Raw genomic sequence first — 15,218 nt, 5'->3', positions numbered from 1 at the left:
CAGCCATACTGTGGAAAAGCAGCGACTTCTAAAAGAAGTGCAAAAGTTTGAATGCAAGTCTTTTTATGATTGTGAAGCTTTTTCATTTGCAGACTGACAGCACAACCATAAATAATTTTTAAAAATAAAAACATCTGTCTCTGAAACTTTCCTTAGTCATCCAGAATTCCACTTCTGTGACTGCAGAATAGAATTCAAAAGCTGTCATAAAAGTTACTGAATTAATACATTTTTGTTGTGCCAAACAGCATAAAGAAACGTAAGAAGAGGCTTGTTAAAGAAACTTGTCATGCATTGCTTAACCAATTGACAGTTTTTATTTCAGGCTCCATAAATTGTGTGCTGCCAAGGGTTACAATCCTTTTGTAAGTGCTGTTCTAGGAAGAAGTTCTTTTTAGCTCTTACGCAAAGATAGTCTAAATTAAATTAATATTTAGTTGATCTGTTTTCTACAGTATGCAGTATTAAGAAATGCAAGTAGAGTTATAATCTGAAAAAATGAGAAATTATTGCTACAGGATTTCGTAATACTTCGTAATTATATCACATTTACTCTTTCTTGATATAATAGCAAGAATCCTGGATGTTCGCAGAATTAACACAAGCATAAACCTGTTCTGTTGTTGTTGTTGTTGTTTTTGATATAAAATCCTTAACATCTACTTGACTGATCTACCTTCTTAACTTGAAAATATAAGCACTGGCAATATATACAATCAAACTTATGGATAATTACTGTATACACATTTTCCTCACTTTTTTTTTCTTTAAGTCATCCTCTCCAAAACTTCTATTATAGAATTGTATTTCTAAATATTCTGTTCCATGGTTGGCTAGCAACTTAGTCAAGAATAATCCATAAATGATGAATGCGTTTGCCAGTCACGTTTCTCATTTCTGTTATTCTCTAGCTTATTCCAAAGTTAGCATGAGAAATAATATCCCTCATCTATAAGATATGGGGGAAGAATTAAATACAAAGAATCTCTCTTAATGTTTATCAGTTAAGAATGACTTAATTGCTAACAGTAAGTTTGGTGAGACTAGTAGTGTGTAATTGTTAGGTAAATCTCTTGTAATCTGTAGTTGGTTTGGTCTGTTTATTTTAAATCAAGATGTAAGTTCTAAGTATAAATTTGAAAGGTTGACTGACATGTGGCACAGAAAAATAGTGAAAACTCTTAAAGATTCTATATTAGCAAGTATTAAACCTTCCTGTCTCCCTCCACTGGCCTTTAAAAATCATGTTCAGACACAGTCATGCTGAAATTTGATCCAGAATGTAGTTGAGTGATAATTCAGAGCCACAGTTCTCTCTTTAGCTTCAATAGATGAAACATTGTGATTTGAAGTTGTTTGTTCCTTAGCTTTAGCTTCTCTTCAGGCTCTTCAAGGAAAGCAGAAGCCTAATTACTAAATATAAACAAACTCTTAGCTCTTTTCCCTACTAACGTGATGCAGCTAATTTTGCATATACATTGGAAAGCTCAGAAAAACAGATACTAAATAAAAAGGGACTAGGAGAATTCTCTAGAAAACAAACTCTAGAACCATTAACTTCCCTTTTATCCTTGAAATCAGCTGAGTCTGAGGGGGGAGAAATGTTAACTCCATTTGTAAAAAAGCCAGAGAGAAAGAGAATGTACATGACTGAATGTTTTGATGAGGTTGTACAAGGAAATACTCAAGTATGTTTGAAAGCTTCAGTGCCTCTTATTTTGAGTACAAAATGTTAAGAGTTCGTCTCCCAGATATTTCAATATGAGTAGGATAGCCATTTTTACTTTACTTTTTTGATCTGTTCTTTACAATCTTCTCTGCAAGAGATGTTCTCAGCAGCACTGTCTTGAAAACCTGGAAGAAATGTTCAATAGCTTGGCTAGACAATGGTTACCTAAGGGACAAGTTCTTTAGTTTTACATAAGTTAGTGAATGCAACCAGGGCTACTGCACTGCTATGGTGATTTGTTGTCTTGACAGAAGATGCTGCTGCAATACATCACAATGGACCTGCACGTGGACTAATCCTGGTGTGATTTTTAGAGCATGGCAAAATGATCTTAATCCACAACTGCTATAAAACAGTATTCCTTGGAATATTAAATTATGGTTAAATAGATACTGGTTTTTAGATGGCATTTACCAGTTCTGTTTGCAAAAGCTTCCCTCTGTAAATAAAAAGGTGATTTCATTTCATGAACTAGGTTCCAATAAATTACTTGGTTCTGAACTAGATTTCAGAAATGACTAAGTTAGCAACCACAACAGGGAATACTAATTAAAGGTTTTTAGACAGGAGCCTTACAGGAGGACTTTTTGGGAATGCCAGAATAAAATGTATACTCTTTGATAGTAAATTTTTCATAATAAATACAAATATATATTGCAAATACAGTATAAATATGTAAGTTTTATTTTAAAGTCACTGTTCCAAACTGCTCCACCTTCCCTTCGATAACTAGTTAATCGAATTCAAATTCCATAAGCCTGTACTCAGAAAGCTCACACATATATACTGGAATAATACATAATTGGATTAGCAAGAACAGAAATTTCCAGAGTAGATTCAGTGAAACAGGTCTGTAATCTCTCTTCAGCAACAATTGCATGTTGTCCACAGAAACACACAGAAACTGGCTTTATGGCTTGTTTGAAACCTTTTTCTTATGATTGCTGTGTTTGCATTATTCTCAGGTTCTCCATTTAACTTCTACATTTCATATGCTTTTTCTATGTGTTTTTTGTTTTGTTTTGTTCTTTTATTCTAACTGTATTGTTGTCCACTTGTGTGCCTTTCAGCAATGCTGCTACTGTACTGCTGCAGTTTGTGATGTGTACTGAGCAGAAATAACATCGAGCTCTTTGTAAGTCTGGCTGCACTGGAGCCTTGTCCGGTTCTGAACATCAAAGGGTTTATATCAGAAATGTATTGTGCTTCGTTTTCACGTTGGTCTCAGACTCGAGGCATGTCACGCTTGGAAAACTGACGTGTAGAGAAAACAGAGCAGCCTCTTGGCAGTTCTTGCAAGATGTAACCTTTGTGTTTTGGATATTATTTTTTTTGAAATGAACTAAAACCAGACCAAATATAGATACAATTATAAAATTATAATCAGTTGATAGTATAAAATATTCTTAACCCCAGAAATAATGAAACGTTTAGCTGCAACAAAATTCTTAGAATCTTAAGTGTAAATAGCAGAAGTTGCAAATTTTCTTGTGGCATTTATATCACATGACCCTTTTAACAAATTACAGTAATATAATTGTCAAATATTCAGAGCCTGCAATAACTTTTATTCCATGCATAATCATTTGTATCAGGACTTTGGAGATCTGCAACATCTAAGAATATTAATGCTGACTACGTCTCCTACTTCCATTTAAATTTTCTTCCACCAAATCCCCCTACCTGGCTCTTCTTGTTGCCAAGGTACGCTTTGTTCTTGCTTCATCTTTAAAATCTGCAAATGTTCAGAGTTGGAAAAAACTACAGACTTAAAAATTCACTGTATGTTTCTGTTAAACTGTTTTTGTGAGTCTAACTGCTAAAGCATATGCATTTTGAAGTGTATCGATCCACTTTTTTTTGTAACTTACAGAATGTTTTACTATATTTATAATTCTTGCAGTCCGAAAGTATTGTGCTATGGCTACTAGTTGGAGACCAGAGATGCTCCTAATGGACATATAAATGTTCAGATCATCTTCAGCTACACCACAACAGCAAAAATTGAGAGATCCTTCAAGAAACCCATGCCAAATAAAAAAAATAAAAAAAAAATAAAAAAAATAAAAAAAAACAACAAAAAAAAACTGGAAACATTTGAGGCATGTTCTACTGCAAATCTTGATGCATGAGATGCTATTCTATAAAGACTCTTTCAGAAAGTGAAAATATTTCAACCAATGCCCTGAACTGCAGCAATAAATCTGCTGTATTATATTTCCTTTAACCTTTAGAGTAAACTATTATTTTTTTTAATACTAGAAGGCGTTATATTGTGCATCATCCACTGACAAGTCCAAAATCACAATGTTCTTTTTGACTTGTATTTACTTGATATGAAGATTTGAATGATCAAATAATTGTGATCTTCCACAAAGATTTACTACCACTAAAATGTGATTATTTTTTTCTTCCTTGGCTCCAACAGCTTCTTAGGGATCCCTGCCATATTTCTGGTGCTTTGAATAACATGTGCTACCCTTGACAGAGGAGTTTCAACTCACATCCACGGGAATCTCTGACTTTCCTTCCTTCGTTATCAGCTTTTCCAGTAGCGTGTAACTACACACACATGCATTTGCACATGCACACACAAACACAGTGTCTGCTGTGGTGGGTAATACGAGCCTGCACATCTTCAGTGTCTGTCTCTGAAAATGACCCTGAAAAAGTAAGCTAAGCCCATCCCTGTTTCTATATATAAAACTGTTTGTTTAATTGGTGTACTGTACCAAGAATAAATAATGAGGTAATTCTGAAGATCATTCCCAGAACAGTCAGCTAGGATAGCTGTTGCAAATCAGAGATATCTTCTATCCTTTTTTGTGTGTGTGTTGTTTTTTTTTTTTAATGGTGTCATTGTCTGAAGATGAAAAGCCGCTTACCGAAATGTAAGTTTAAGAACAGCACAATGTTTCAAGAACAAAGCATTTATGCTCTTAAGTGGGGGGTTGGAGTGTTTGTTTACTGAATGTAAAAATTGTTAAACACTTAAATCCCAAAACAATTAAGGATTCTAGTGGGGCAGGGGAGGCTTCCAAGTATTCTCAGTCAATCAGGAAAGACTATCATCACATTTTTTTCCAAGGTATTGTGCAGATCTTGTTTACCTTGTAAATGTAATGACTTAAGCTAGCAAATTAACTACAGATTTTATCTCAAAAAAAAAAAATAAATACAGATTTTAGAAAGATTTGAACAGGGTTTGTTTGATTGTTTTTAAACTCTAGCTGTAATAAGTGTTAAAGGATTGATAAGAAAATCCTGATTTTGCTCTTTTGCTTTGTTTCTTCAAATGTATCAGAAGTATGCATGGGTCCTCACTGTCTTGGTCTGTGCATAGATGCATAGATGAGGTAAAAAGTAGCATATCACGTTCAGTTCAATAATTAAGGCACAGTAAATGAGCAGGCTTGCAGGTGATTTCTTATATAATACAGTAATAGTCTTTTTTAGTGACTGTGTAAAGGTCTGTAAACTGACCCTTCTGGGGCTAAAAGAACAGAAATTGGAGTCAAATACCAAACAGACTCTCATGAGAAGAGTATTGTGTCTGTTTGATAATAAAATAAAGAGCTTAATTCTGTCATGCACTTGGTGATGTATTTATTTTTTCTGACAAACAGGGAGCCAGAAGAACTAAATGGAAAGGGATATGCCAAAGCTGATAAAGCAAGTCTATGATGAAGCACGAAAACTGAAATTACAAACTGACTAATAGATGAATTCATACCTTATTAGTCTTATTTTTGTATCCCTCTCTATGCTTCAATTCTGAGATACGGTTATTTATTACCACTTTCAGGTAAAAGTCTTAATATTCCTTTGACTAGCATACACTGAAGAATTTCTCTTGATTCCTAGCACTGCTGCATCAATTCACCTTGAGCGAGCCTCAGCCACAAAAGAAACATTCTGCCACCTCCAGTGTGGCAGCTAGCTGTGGTACTGCTAGCTCAACGGGAAAACCTTTCCAGAGTCAGCCTCTTCTTACCTTCTGGGTAGTCTCTAACCGTACCCCGTAGAGAGGATGGACAGGTATTAAGTAGTGGCATGGAGTCAGGAGCCAAGACATTACTGTTCAGCTATAACAGCAGCAGTTCCGGCCCTTGTTCAAGGAATCAGTTTCAAACACTACAGAGAAATTCAGTCTGGCAGGTGGGATCCAGCTCAGACCTAGAAAATCTATAGCTCTTAGCAACTGTAATTAACTTGGCCCTTATTGTTAGGGTTACATTGCTTAAACCAGCAGATTCCAAAACAGGATCAAAGCCAAACCAGTTTCAGTTACGAAATGTTTTCATTTATCTAAAAAGCTCGTGTGGACTCAATTTGTTATTGTGTGTTAAGAAATAATAAGTACAAAGGATTACAGACATACGTTTGGCCTAGAGAAGAAGGAGAATGCAGTCAGTGCATCAATTTTGAAACGTCTTATTTCATCATAAGCTTAATTTTCAAAGCTGACACTGGGATTTCGGTAAAAAATGCCTAATTTTCAACTAATTGTGCCTTAATAAAACATCCAAACCTTCGATTTGGAAACTCAAATTAGCAGCCGGGTATGTAATGGCTTTTTTCTTCACATGTGTGGATGCCAACTAGAAGATCAAGGTATCTTATAAGTACTGCATAAAATAGACTGAAATAGAAATGAGAACTCTTTATTTAACATTAGCAAAGGAAAAATGGAAAATGTGGGGAAGAAATGGTTATGCAACACAGGAAAGGAGAGAGTCTACCTCTCTCTTTTAGCAGAGAAGACGTGCCCTATCCCCTCTTCTTACTTTAACACTTTTGCTTTATCACTGTATTTGAAAAACTTATGTATTTGAATAGATGTATTTGATACATAAATAGATTTGAATGGATGTATTTGTATAGATTATTGTATTTGAAAAACATATGCCTCCTGCACTCATGATCTAATATTTCATGATCACATCTCTCTGAATCGCATCTTACACTAGGAAGGTGCTTACTATTAGCTCTTATGGATCATTAGAGCTGGAGAAGCAATAGCTTTGTGCTTTTGGTAGGGCACACCTGAAGCCTAAAAACAAATTGTTTTTCATTTCATAATAAAAATGCTCACATGGAACCAGTGAGCTAACTGCTGACTTCAGCTTGAGTATGGTTGTGAAAAACATACATCCACCAGAGGAACTATGTAGCAAAGCCTTTATCAGATTTCTTCACCTAAATCTTATAAGATCTTATAAATCTTATAAGAAAGATTAGTTTATAAGAAATCTTATAAATCTTATAAGATTTCTTCACCTAAATTAATAGTTTCTGGTAATGACAGAAACCTGAAATTTGCAAAAGCATAAATTGTAACTCACGATCTAGTCCATTTTTACTTTTAGTAGCTAATTAGGACAGTGGAGAATTAATATATAAGTAACCACACACACACACACACACACACAAAAAAAAAAAAAAAAAAAAAAGGTCATTATTTAGCAGTTACTGTATTGTAACGTTTTAGGAGCCAAAAATAGTATCACTATATCACTTTGCAAATGCACTGGTACATCAGACTACCTTCCTGTCAAGAGTGCCCCAAATTTTACAGTTATAAATCTACCTTAGTTCCCAGTAAGTGATATGCCAAGGTGGTCTAAAATGCTTAAGATGGACCTATATGATGATATCCAAGACAAGAACATGGGGTTCCTTCCTCTACTGAACCAATAGTAGATCATGAACAGCTGACACCACCATATACCACTTGTCCACTTGAGCCTTGTTTTAGGGCTAAAAAGAAAAGATAAATGTAAATTTAAAAACAACTCCTATGCTACATTGTGTCAAAACTACAATTTAAAGTTGAAATTCACCAGTAAATTTATGTGAATTCCCCAGCACGAGCATCCCTTTAAAGTATTTGAATTGAATGATTCAAATTTGAAGAATGAATTCTTCACTCGGGTATGACGTACTTATATTCTAAGCCTGGCAAAGTCATTAATGGCACAGGCAATGTAAGTCTTGATTCACACAGAAAGCATCTGCAGATTAAAAAATCATCACTAGCCAAATTATAACACTGTAATTAAGCCCTCCGCTCTGTGCATGCTGAATGATGGTTGTGGCAAGTGAATCAAAGGGGAACTTTACAGCTTCCCAAATGCCCCTGTCAGAGAGTAATTAATAGGCAATGTTTCTAAAATATTTTTTTCACCTGGGGTCCAAATAATTTCCTAAAGAAAATCAAACCTAGAAACAAAAGCAATCTTGTGCTCTTTGAAGTCCCACAAAAAGACACATGAAGCCAAAGTGTTCGGATTTTGGTGTCCAAAAGGAGGTGTGAGAAGCTGCAGAGGAGGAGTTATAGCAAGGGGTTCTGAGTGCTCCTGGTTGAGACGAAGTATGTGCTTCATAGAACAGCCATCTATAGAAGCTGCAGTCTGTGGTCTCCATCCTCCTTAGGACCCATTTATGTCTTGTTCCATGAGAACAAGGACACACATGCAGCAGCATGGGATAGAGAAGAAAAGAAGCCTGAGTCAGCACTCTCGGGCTGAATCACAGCTGTCTCAGCATGAGCATTGGTGACAATAAGGCTGGGTTACACCACTCCACCTGTCACATTGTTCCAGTCCCAAGGAGCAAGCAGAACAGGGACATGCAAAGGATGGTGCCAGAAAGGTAGGATGAACATGAATAATTAATTTTCAGGGAGTGCAAGATGATGTGATCACCTTCAGATTTCCCCCCCTTTGTTGCTAAGCAGCATTCCTTAGTCACAAGCTCTGGCTTACAAAATGAACAGCAGCCTCTGCACATTTTGCTATTTTTACATTTTAAACTGTTCTTTTGCCAAGCTCTCATTACAACCAGATTTCAAAATGCTCTATAACAAAATAAGATGGCACTGAGATATTTGCATCCCTTGGGAAAAGGTCTTAATTACTGCCTGGGACAAGTAGACCATGAACTCTCCAGTCTCCAATGAGGAATGAGCAGAGCCTTCATCTCCTGTGTACCATAGGAAGTGCTTTTTGCATCTCAAACAAGAGCTTTACATGAGAAACTGAACTCACATCAAACAAAAGGCAAGAGTATAGTATGGTTGGTTTTGTATTTTCATCATCAGTTTCAATTTGCACTAAAAAGATCCCAGATTTTTTCCTGTGGTGGTGGTGAACTAATTGTAATAATTCTTCCAATCTGTATTAAGGATGTTGTTCCAATGATCAGATCCCATTCAATGCTCTGGGCATTCTGACAAAAATAAAAATTAAATTAACTACCTCTTTGTGTGAGGAATTCTCTCTCTCATTTAGACATAAACAGCTGGCTGCCAGGGTTCCAAAACTAAATAACAAACATCTCCCCCCTAAAATATCCTCTCCTCAAATGCTTTGGTGCACAACCAAGCATTTCAGAAATCCTAATTCTCAAAGACCAAGAGAAGCAATTGACAAAGAGATCAGGATCTTTCAAGGGCAGCAGGTTCTTGCAAGGTCAGCTAAACTGTCACCAAGATTATAAATAATACTAATTCTTGGTAGACCCTCTACTGAAGACCAATAAATAAGTAATATCATTAGAACATTTTTTTTTTTTCCCCATTGGCAAGAAGATTTAATGGAGATTTCACCACAGAAACACAGAATCCATCATTAGCTCCATGGAAAACCATTTCCCCAAGGGATGCCCAGAAAGCTCCCCAAATCGCCTCAGCTAACTGCAGTAGCCTTTCAAGCCATACAGCTAACAACCACTTCGCATTTCACTGCTGTCCTGACATCGCACACATCTGTCTACATCTTTTTGTGCTCCTTCACATGCTTCAGCACTCACAGAAGCAACAGTTGTGCCTGGACATAGTGCAGCCACCCCTCCACACTCCAAGCAACTGCATTGTTCTGCCTCTGAACAGGCCATTGCTATTTAGGGTATGGAGTATTGCCTGCTGAAGAAGCTTTTGGTTTCATATAACCTTTCAGATATTTCATAAGGTGCAAGATCACTTTAAAAACCTGGGCATTTATAGTCACCTGCTTCCTGGGAATAGCTGTTGGTCTATCCTTCACACCTACAGAGCAAGGATATGTCCCAAGCCAATTTTTTACAGGAGTGAGAGTCAGAAGTGCCTGCCTCCCTCTTTTTTGGTATACCTGGAGGAAAGAGAAGCAGAGAATGTTTTATTTATCCGTTCTTCCCCACCAGCTGTAAGTAAAAGGACAAGAAGCAGGCAACAATAACTGTAGCCTACGGGTAGGCAATTCCAGTTGCACCCCTGTACACTTCAAACTTCTGCAGGACTTTTCACGCTGAGACGTGAAAGAATAGGGGGCTCAGGCATGCTTCCTGTTGCTCAAAGGAAGAGGCAGTGGAGGAGATAAGAGGCATGAGGTGGCAGACATGGAATATGCCTGTGTTCAGAGGTGTGGCTGCACCCACACAAGAGGAAAAACAAGTAGAAAAGCCTAACGCAGGCACAATGGGATGATATAGGGGATTCATGTACTGCGTAGGAAGAAATCATGAAACAAAGAAGCTATGATTAGGATTAGAGGAAAGAGTGGGAAGATCTGGATAAACTGTATTCAGACTACATGGACAGCTGGCACATTGTAACAAACCATTTTTGTTGAGCCATACTTGATTCCTAGTTTCTGCTTTTTAGGAGATAACATATAACATCCCATTTATATAGCAAATCAAAACTCAGTTCAAAAAAAAGAAGATAAAACTGTGTACGGTACTAATTCAAACCATAAACACACGCCTTCATGTGCTACAGAAAAAGCTAGCTACAGGAAAAGTTTAGGTAACTTGGTTATAGTCAATGACAACTGCTTCTTAAAGGAAACACTGTCATAACAACCTATGCATTACTATTACTGCTGAAGGCATGCAACACACAGACCTCAGTATTTTTCATATGCTAAGAAAAAGCTTAAGATGACTATTCATGTCATTTTTCTTGTAGTTGCATATATTTCTATTTTGAATTTTGAATTTCACAAGGTTATAAATATTTTCATTTTTTTCAGAAACAAAACTATTTAGTGAAGGTTCTCATGCTGGTTGGTTTGCTTGCTCTGTTATTTGGAGAAAATAGAAATGCTGAAGCTTTTAATGTTTAGCATCATTAACATTCAACCATCAAACAAATGAAAATATAGAATTTAAATAAATATCTAATTCTATGACAGACTACTCCAGCTTCAGCGCCAGACTGAATTCACAATTAATATCTGTAACTGCTGTGTTTGTTAGTGCTACAACCTTGGGCATTAACGGCCAACCTCTGCTTACTAATTTAACCAGTTATCTGCTGGGGGTTTCCTTTGCTTTACTCTTAACTATTCTGCTGACAAAGGCTGTCTTTTTCTCTTTCAGTCTTCTTACCATATAGAAATATCACTGCTGCTGCAGCTTGGACCAGATGCACATCTGGACTACTGTCTGGACTACTTTTTGTACTGTGGTGCCCAGAACTGCACACAGTACTCAACATGACGCCGCACCAGCACAGAGTAGAGTGAGATAATCACCTCCCTCAACTGACTAGCGATGCCATGCTTGATGCACCCCAGGATATGGTTGGTCTTCCTGGCTGCCAGGGCACACTGTTGGCTCATATTCAACTTGCCGTCAGCCACAATCCCCAGATCCCTCTCTGCGGGGCTGCTCTCCAGTGTCTCATCGCCCAGTCTGTACGTATAGCCAGAGTTGCCCCATCCCACATGCAGGACCCGGCACTTGCCTTTGTTAAACTTCATGTGGTTGGTGATCCCCCAGCTGTCCAATCTGTCCAGGTCTCTCTGCAAGGCCTTTCCACCCTCAACAGAGTCCCAAGCACATCCAAGTTTGGTGTCATTGGCAAATTTGTTCAAAACTCCTTCTAGTCCTACATTCAAATCATTTATAAAAATATTGAAGAGGACTGGCCCTAAAATGGAGCCTTGCAGATGGGGGGTTGTTGATGATCCTTATGGATCCCTTCTAACTCGGGATATTCTATGATTCTATGATTACTCATAAAGGCATTAGACCTCTTACAAAAGCTCCACTAACTCCTCTAAACTATATCCTATACTAATGTATGTACTTTTTTTTTTTTTTTTTTCATTCTTCTCTTGATCTCAGGCCTTTAAGGAATATTTTGGAATATAATAATTACTATTCATTTGAGAGTGACAGAAGACAGAGTTATTATCTGCCCCTTAAAGACCTAGCCAAAGAAATGTGGATTTATGTCATTGGAAAGTGAAAATAAGGTAACTACATCTGTGACGTGACCAGAAAGTTTCCTTCTAGCTTGGACACAGTCAAGATTTCCTTCCAAGTAGTTTCTGCAGACATATCCTGTATTTGAACTACTCTTGGGCTTCAGTGGTCTTCCTTTGAGGACTGAGTATGCTCTATAGATATGCTGGAGAAACTGGACTTACTTTCTGACAAAAATGCTTGCAGCAATGAAGAAGTATTATAAAATGTTTTTCTCATCTGATGGATTCTAATAACACGTAATTAAACTCTTCATGCAATAAGCATTCAATTTGAGCCAAGATCTCAAACCCTATGTACTAACTGAAACCTAAGCAGAAAAAAATAAAAATGCTGTGGTTCAGTGGTGCTCCTGGGTGAAGACAGATTTACAGAAACACTCTGACATGCATAGATTTTCATCGTACATACAGAAATTGATTTTATGGATATGGATATATTTTTTCCAGTGCTTCAGTGGAGGTATATTTCCAACACGTTCTGCAACAGCATTTAAAGAAGTCCTAACAGCTTCAAGATACTCTTATGATGAGAAAAAATAAGAAAACTATTTTTATGGTTAGCATAATTCATTTTATGGCATGTCTGTTTGTAAAGAGGTTGTAAAGAGGTATGATACACTTCATCTGAGTGGGTGCTAATTGTGGTTGGCAAGGTAACCCATGAATAAAGCTTGTCTCTAAAGCAGCATAAATTTTGCTACATTTTAAACCAAGTACTTCAGTTATTTGTGTTAGGAGATGCAGGCTTCAAGTGCTTTCTTGAGAAGGATGTTACAAATGAACATCACAATGCCTGAAGGAAAAAAAAAAAAAAAAAAACAACCAAACAAACAAAAAACACAAACATTACTTGAAAATGTACACTAACATTTTTAAAAACTCCTTGGTAGAGTTTACACAGAATGTGGCTCTATTGAGTGGTACACGTGAATTTCCTTCTCAAAAAGTCGATGTGATTATTCTGTATATTTAAAAAATACTTTATATGTCAGATACAGAAAAATATAATTGAAGACCTGCTGGACGCAGGTAGGACCGTGTGTTTCGATAAACAGCAGTAGGAAGTTATTATTTATAATTAGGCAATCAGATGCACTGTTTACAGTACTGGCAGCAGTGAAATTCCACGTTCATATTTAGATGAGGAATGACAGCAAGACATTCTTAATATTTCTGGACAAATGAATATGCTTCTTCTCTGTATCAACTCATATATGGATTTCTTGCCTGAAAGACTCGTAATAAAACCTCTCCTGTCTGGTATGCTTGAGAAAATAACTGCTGGGAAGCTATTGGAAAAGACAGCACTCTGAGCACCATGTTGCATGTAAGGTTTTTACAGGCACGCCTCAGACAAATACGCTGATAATTGTAATAGCACAGATTGTGTTTGATATGACTTTGAAGTATGTAAAATTACACAAAACTATAGGAGTGAATTTGGTAATTTTGTGCTAATTTAACAGTAATTACAGAATATGTTTATGGAGTGCTTTACTTAATTTTCTCTCATTAATAAAACTGATCAGTGTCTACATTTCTAGAACAAATTCTTTACAAAATGCTTGTACTAGAACTGAAAAGCATATATTGTTCCTGATTTATTTTTTTTTGCATTTTTTCTTTAAATGCTATCCTCTATACAGCCTACAATCTCACAATGAAATAAATACTTGTTATAAATCATAACAAATATTGAATTTATGCAATATTTTTGATTTTGAAGTACTGACATTGTATAATTTGTCTGCTTTTTGTGTTTAGCAGTTTATAGCAGGAGAACACAAGAGCAGCAGAGTGAAAGGCCCACCTTTCCTTTCAACAGCATTACTCTACCTGTTCAGATTGTTCCACCTCTGTTTACAAGTATTGCAAGTAAGGCGCATGGGGCTCACTGTTATTCTTGGAGGCAAGTGCTGAGTTCTGTGATTGAACTTTTCTGCAGAGAGAAGTAAGTTTTGTAAAAGTTCATGCCTAAAACAGGAAAGATGGTGCTCAAAGAGAAGAGCTATTGTGTTGTGTTGGACATTTCGAGGGAGTGATTATAAATCAGAAGTTGTTTTCAATTAGTTATTTGCTTGTTTAAATGCATTTTCCTTTTCATGCACTGTCTAGTGTCACTCGGTTGCTTAAAAAAAGTCCAAATACCCTCAAGAGATACCTTTGTGCGCTAAACTCATCTTCAGTACCAGTTCCAGCCAAACTTCTTTACTAGAACATAAATACATCAATTTCCTCTATTTTGTAGGTTTTGTGTGCACTGTTGAATATGTAGGTGGGGATTTTTTAATTGTTGTTTAATTATCAGTTTTCTTAGAACTCCCTAGAGCAAACTTTTACTCCAAAACAGTGAAAAAAAATAGATTTGAATATTTAGTCATTTTGAAGGATGATATACATGTTCTAGGCATGGTCATTGGGTTGACTTGATGAAGCCTCCTGGATTTATCCATAGCAACTAAATGTTAAACATGTAGCCATGTTCAGCTGAATCCCTGGATTTTGTTAAAATGCAAATATGGTTGAATAAACGTCAGTTTGTAAATGCCTTTCCTTTATCATTACAAAATTCTGACCACATTAAAAGCATCTTTTCATAGAAAAATACCTTGAACTAAGGAACTGGATTTTTTTAACCACAAGTCTTCCTATTTCCCTGTTAGGCACACCACCTTGTGCTGTTTCTGTTAACAACGATAGCTGTTTGGCCAGATGTTATAACCAGCCCCGAGTTCAGCCTGTCATTTGTCTCAGTTTGAGATGGTAACATTTGGGCACAATGGACACTCACTGAAATAATACCTTTTATCATTTTCTCTGTTTTAGAAGTTTTAGGATCGTCTCCAAATAGCATAATGGCAAAGCATGAGTAAGACCTTAGCCTCTGTGCTATTATACAGTCTTTTCCCCGTTTTCTGAGAAATATGCAATCTGAGATACAAACTGATTTTGTTGAATTTCACCGTAATTGCTTTGGAATTATTAAATGGATTGATTAGATTTGTTGGATTTATTAAATGCGACACTTTGAGCACTTAGCTGAAGTTGTTTGCAGCACTACTTCTAAGAGCGGCCACACATCTGAACTATTTTACGCAAAGGGTGGCAGAAATAAATTGGAGTGAATCACAGGGTTTAACGAGATCTGCACACAGCTCACTGTTCAGTATCTGCTGTTGTTAGGTTGTTTCTGAAACTGCACCATCCGGGCACTCGCCGCCCCCTCCCTCCCCACG

At 36.7% G+C, this 15,218-nt stretch overlaps 1 long non-coding RNA gene across 2 annotated transcripts; it reads left to right on the top strand.

Annotated features, from left to right (window-relative positions):
- Positions 1 to 3,869: 3,869 nt before the first annotated feature.
- LOC311444918 lies at positions 3,870 to 14,527 on the top strand. 2 transcript variants are annotated; one of them, XR_014698127.1, is made up of 5 exons: positions 3,870 to 4,620; positions 5,356 to 5,534; positions 11,090 to 11,406; positions 11,840 to 11,970; positions 13,747 to 14,527. It is a non-coding gene; the product is annotated as an uncharacterized lncRNA (long non-coding RNA). The 2 variants fall into 2 exon arrangements; XR_014698128.1 differs by having other exon boundaries at positions 11,840 to 14,527.
- The last annotated feature ends 691 nt before the right edge of the window (positions 14,528 to 15,218 follow it).

This window comes from Aythya ferina (assembly GCF_964211825.1).
Source record: "Aythya ferina genome assembly, chromosome: 15".
In the NCBI taxonomy this organism is placed as follows: Eukaryota; Metazoa; Chordata; class Aves; order Anseriformes; family Anatidae; genus Aythya; species Aythya ferina.
Note: the sequence above shows the minus strand (reverse complement) of the source record. Positions and strands in the feature narration are given on the sequence as shown.